Below are 6,000 nucleotides of genomic sequence, written 5' to 3'. Positions count from 1 at the left end.
GCGCACATCAGTTCTGTATTTTATAACGTGCGCATGTTATAAAATCGGGAATAGATTTGTTTGCACCGGGTTGCGCGAACAAATCTACTCCCGCGCGCACCTTTTAAAATCTACCCCTCTGTGTTTGTGCGTCATGAGTCTAGCCCAGTACTGTGGCTCCCCACGGGGCTCCTCCCCGTGGGTGTGGTCATCTGCCACAGTACCCAAGAATCCACCCAAACACCGCTTAACCATAACAGCAGCCTGGATCATTTGAATACTGACCAGGCTGTAATAGGTAGCAGCTGTCACACCACAAGGCAAGGTCTTCTGCCTGGTCAGCCCCCTGCCCTTGGGTTGAGCTCGCAGGTTCTGCCGGCAAGCAGAACATCTGTGTTGAGGTGCAACAAGGAAACAGACAGGACCAAGGCAGACTGGAATCAGGGCCAGCGGAGTTCAGGCAGAATCAAGAACAGGCAAGAGTTAGGACTGACAGAGAATAAGCAAGGTTGTTGTTCAGGCAGGGGTCTAGGCAAGCAGAGATCAAGCAAGGTCAGAAGAAAATCTGGGTCAACAATAGAAGAATAGTCAGAGGAAAGATTGACTGGAAGGCTAGGTAAGGTGAAGCATGGCAGTGGAGCAAGGTAGGGTGGAGAGGCAAGGCAGGGCAGGAGCATGGCTAAGCAAGGCTGGACAAAGCAGGAACACAGCAAGGCACAGTTGGATATGCAGGACCTGTAGCAATGTAGCACCAACAACTAGCACAAGAGGATCTGTTGCTGATCGCTGGCTGGTTACAGGAGAGTTCCTTATATACCTAGACAGGATGTGATATCATCAGCCAGCGGCCCAGGAAGCCCAGCTGCAGAGCCTATAAGAGAAGCTCAAGGGTGCAAGGAGCACTATACATGGCCCTTGGATGTACCGTGGACACATTATAAAATAGCCTAGGCGCATGTATGTGTGTACCTAATTTTGCAAGTGGGCGCGCATAGCAGCATAAAGTAGGGTTTGAGCTGTGCAAGTGGGGAAATTTTATATCAGCCATGCATCCACGCCATGACCAGTTTCATCAATTCATCCACCAGTTTGTCCAGACTAGAGTTAGGTCCTCCAACCCTTGGTTCTTTAGCTTGCACTTTCCCCAGTTACCCTAGACCTCATAAACCCCTCAGAGATGCCTTTATTTTTTTTTTTAAACTTACACCTCCTCCTTAGCAGAAGTAAAACTTATGCAGCACTGGACTTGGGTGTGCACCCAGATGCGTAGGTACTTTTGTGCACATCTCTTGCCCATGCCCCAGGACGCTCATGTCCTGCCCAAACCAGGTCTCTCTTCTTTTCTCCGATGTGAGATGTGCATGCATTGGCACAAGTGCGCACATATAAAATTGGTTGGGCATGCACATGTGCTAAATGCGCGTCCATCTCCCAATTTTGGCACGCACGTCTCTTTTAAAATTCACCTCTGTTTTGCCATGTGTGTGTGGTTCGTGGCCTCTGTGTGTTTGCACACATGCAAAGCGTAGAGGGAACAGTGATGGTAAAAGGAAACCCTTGTGAGAGTAGATGTGGTGCTGCAGAGCTTGTCAGCATGCGATGGCTACAGAAACCCTGAGCTGAAATTTTTATTTCCAGTTGCAACTTGGAGTTGAAGGAAGGATTTAGGGGAGGGGGAGAGGTGAATCATGGCTCTCACATTGAAGTTGTTTTGCCAAAGTTGGCTCTGCTTGAAAAATAGTGGGGATCACTGTTTAAAGAATAGGGAGCAAAGAATAGAACTAAATGGTCAATTTTCCCAGTGGGACAGGTGAATAGTGGAGTGGGATTGCCACCATTCCCACAAACTCGACCTCCTCTCCACCCCCACCTCAAACTGATAGATACTCCTCTTCATTGGGCTCAAACACACACTGAACATAAAGAGTGTGATGCTGAGGCAGACCAGTCTCCAAGAGTGGCCAGTCTAGGTCACTTGGAAAAACTCAGCAGATCCTCATAGGAAAGTGTAATGCATATTACAGTGGGCCCTTGACTTATGAACTCAATTGGTTCCAGAGGGCTGGTTGTAACTCAAGTTGGTTGTAAGTCAAGACTTTGTTTTCCATAGGAAATAATGGAAAAACCCATAATGTGTTCCAGACCTCTGAAAAGCACCCCTTACCTAACCATTTCTACAATAAAAAATGGTTGTATGAGGTCTGTAATTACCAGAAACACCTATACTTCCCTACTGTACTCACCAAAAAGTTATAAAATGTGCTTAGCCTACCAGAAAAAACAATTCAAGTTTATTTTTCATTTATTTATTTATTTATTTATTTATTTATTTATTTATTTAAAAGTTGACATCTTTGGTTTGCAAACAGCATTGGGGATGAAATGGAAGTGGTTATTGTTCAGAAGGAGAGTCCCATTCCATAAGAACATCTGGAATCTGGCTTTCTGGTGTCCTTTCTCGCCTTGGGGGAATCTGTAGCTCACTAGGACCTGCTTCTGGCTCACTTGGTCTCAAACTTTTCACAACTAAAAACGGGTCTAAGGTTGTCTGTTTCTGTCTTTTCTTCAACATTGTTCTGTAGTATGACATGACATAATCATTAAGCAAGTGAATGCAATGATTGGTTTTTCCTCTGTCTGGGTGGGTCTTCTCTACAAATGTTTGTAGCTCTGTCCATTTTTCAGGATTTCCTTAATTCCAGAAGAGGAAATTTGCTGCAGTGATTGTTGATCCTCTTCTTCCTCCTCTTCAGTAAGCTCCTCAGCTGCCATTCTCTGTTGCTCAGCCAGAAGTTGCTGAAGTTCCTCTGTAGACAATTCCTGTGAGTGTTCTTCCACCAGTTCCTCAACATCAGCACTGTCTCCCTGCAAGCCTATGGACTCTGCTATAGTGACAATGTCATTAACCACAGGGTCAGTTGCAGGGTCCGGCTCCTCTTCTTCTATAATTTTAGACCACACTTTCTTCCAGGCCGATCTCAATGTCCGCTGAGAGACATTGGCCCAGGATTTCTCTATTAACCCCACACATGAAAGGATGCTGTAATGTTCTTTCCAGAATTCTTTAAGGGTTAAATCCATATCTGAACCATCTGGAAGCACTTCTGGAACAGTTCCTTAGTTTATAGCTTCTTAAAGTTAGCTATGACCTGCTGGTCCATAGGCTGCAGTAGAGGAGTTGTGTTAGGTGGAAGGAATTCTACTGTGAGCCATGGGAATTCTTCAGCCAACTCGTCTTCCAAGTCTCGTGGGTGAGCAGGAGCATTGTCCATGATGAGGAGAGCCTTGAGTGGTAATCCTTTGTCCTCAAGATATTTCTGTACAGTAGGAGAGAAAACCTCCCTGATCCACTCAAGAAAAAGGACTCTTGTTACCCAGGCTTTTCTGTTAGATCTCCACATGACACCTAACCTATTCTTCATGACATTCTGTTTTCTGAACACTCTTGGGGTCTCAGAGTGATAAACCAAGAGAGGCTTTATCTTGAGGTAGCCACTTGCATTGGCTTGTGACCTGGCATTTTTTTCTCTTCCTGGGTAATGTACGTTCTCTTGGGCATTTTCTTCCAGAAAAGTCTAGTTTCATCACAGTTGAAAACTTGCTGACAGGAAAAGCCATTTCTCTGTGTCATTGTTTCGAAGTGGGGTATGTAATTTTCAGCAGCCTTTCTATCAGAACTGGCAGCTTCACCATGCCTAGCTACGCTATGAACACCAGTTCTTGCTTTAAAATTCTGAAACCACCCCTTACTGGCACGAAATATTTCACCATTTTCACTTGCTGATGGCTTATCCTTTATGATATCTGCATTTATAACCCTAGCTTGGCAGATGGCAGGTGGCCTGGCAACCACCTGCCATCTGCCTTTCATTTATCCACACTAGCAATAGGCTTTCTACTTCTTCTATCACTGTTGATCGTGGCTTACAAATTTGAGTGACACCTCTAGCCACACTAACTTCCTCTTACAAATCTTTTCTTTGTAAGATTGTTGAAATGGTGGATTTTGACATGCTGTATATGACAGCGAGATCAGTCACTCGAACGCCACTCTCAAATTTCTGCACAATTTCTTTCTTCTTCTCGATTGTGATTGCTTTCTTTATCTTTGGGGCCATTTTGAACACTTCTTTGATAAAAGTGCAGTTCTGCAGGAGAAAAAAAAAAAAACCCTAACAGAAAAAACACCAACCACAGACACTCTTTTCTTCCTACCGACCGCTTCTGAGCACATCTCTTGCCCTCCAGAAACTATTTTCCCCTTCCCAACCACTTCTGAGCACATCTCTTGCCCTCCAGAAACTATTTTCCCCTTCCCAACCGCTTCGGATCACATCTCTTGCCCTCCAGAAACTATTTTCCCCCTCCGAATCACTTCTGAGCACATTACTGTACCTTGCCAGCTGAGTGATAACCCCCGATGTCCCCCGATGCTGTTTGCTGAAATTGTGTGCCGGGTCTGCCCACGTGCGCCTGGGTCCCATTAGTAGAAGCAGCAACAGTAGCCAGCCAATCCCTGTAGAAGTCCCGCCCTCCAAGACCAAAAAAATGTGATACACAACCAATCCGCGAAAAAAAAAAAAACAAAACCGCACACGGCACACACGTGGCTGTGGTCGTAACTCAAAATTTGGTCATACCTCGAAACCAAAAATTATGGTCGTAACTCAAATTTTGTTTGTAAGTCAGACCCTGACATATTGGTCGTAACCCGAGTTGGTCATAACCCGAGCCGTTCGTAAGTTAAGGGCCCACTGTACTTATGTCATGGCTGTGGCAATTACCGTGTGGGGGCATTTCTGGGTGCTGGACTGACCTGACAGAAGCCTCCCTTGCATGGGGTCCCTAGGTCCTTGGTTATTTGTTACCTGGTGCCTCTACCTGATGAAGAAGGTGTCACTGGGTGGTGTTTCACTTCACCTCAATAAAACCCAAAAAACAGGTGGAACTGTAAATAGGGCTGGCAGCATTTACAAGTATGTACCAATTGCTTTAGATTACACAACTATGCATTGCTACAAGATATCAAGCATTACATTTAGCTATTTGGGAGTACTGGTCTCCACAAGGAATCGCCATATACAAAAGAAAGAACCTTGTGCATTCTCTCTAGTCCATTACAGTAATCCTCCCCCTGTCTCACTTCCCTCTGTACCCCAAGTCTCACCCATATGAAAGAATACAACTAGACATGTGTCTACTGTGTGAAGGGTGGTAGGTGTGTCAGCCCTTTGTTGTGTGGTATATTTGACTGGACAAATCCCCAAGGCCTACGCTGGCAGCTGGCAAACGCACCCTGTAATGGGATAGTCTGGAGCTTCACCTTTACCAGCTGCTTCCCCCGCAGGTTGAGCCCTTGGTTTCTGGAGGCCGGGAAGACTTAAATGGGTTCCTAGGGTGGTGGATTTCTAAAGTCCAGGGCAGGCAGCAGACTAATGGAGTGAGAGACAGGCCAAGGTTGGGACAGGCAGCTAGCAAGAGTTGTCAGATCCAGGCAAGGGGTTAGGTCTAGGCAGCAGGTAATTGTGGTCTGGCCCAGGCAAGGAGTCAAGATCCAGAGATTTAGGCCAACACTGGACAAGATGGATAAAATAACTCAAGGCTGGACTGGATGAGGAAAGCTGGAGTAGACAAGGCTGGACAAGGCAAGACCGGAAGGCAAGGCAGGATGAAGCAAGGCTGCAGAAGGCACAGTAACACAGGAATCAGGAACGTTAGGTAACATGCACTCCAAGGCAGAAGATCTGTTACTGAGGCAAGGTACTGCTGCAAGGTCCTGGCTTAAATAGGCCGGTCAACCTTAACTCATCGGAGGGCACCACTCAGGGTTTCTCACCACGGGCCCATATAATGTGCACATATGTGCATGCTTGCCTAAGGAGGATCTAGGACTGGAGTAGCATGATGGCATGTGGGGCGTGCCCAGCAGTGCTGAGGAGATGGCAGCGTCTGAGCCATAGGAGCGTGCCAACAGCATCCTGGATTGCTCGCGGCGGCATCAGGATGAGTACAGTGGCTTGA

Source organism: Rhinatrema bivittatum, chromosome 3 (genome assembly GCF_901001135.1).
Source record: "Rhinatrema bivittatum chromosome 3, aRhiBiv1.1, whole genome shotgun sequence".
NCBI classification, from domain to species: domain Eukaryota; kingdom Metazoa; phylum Chordata; class Amphibia; order Gymnophiona; family Rhinatrematidae; genus Rhinatrema; species Rhinatrema bivittatum.
Note: the sequence above shows the minus strand (reverse complement) of the source record.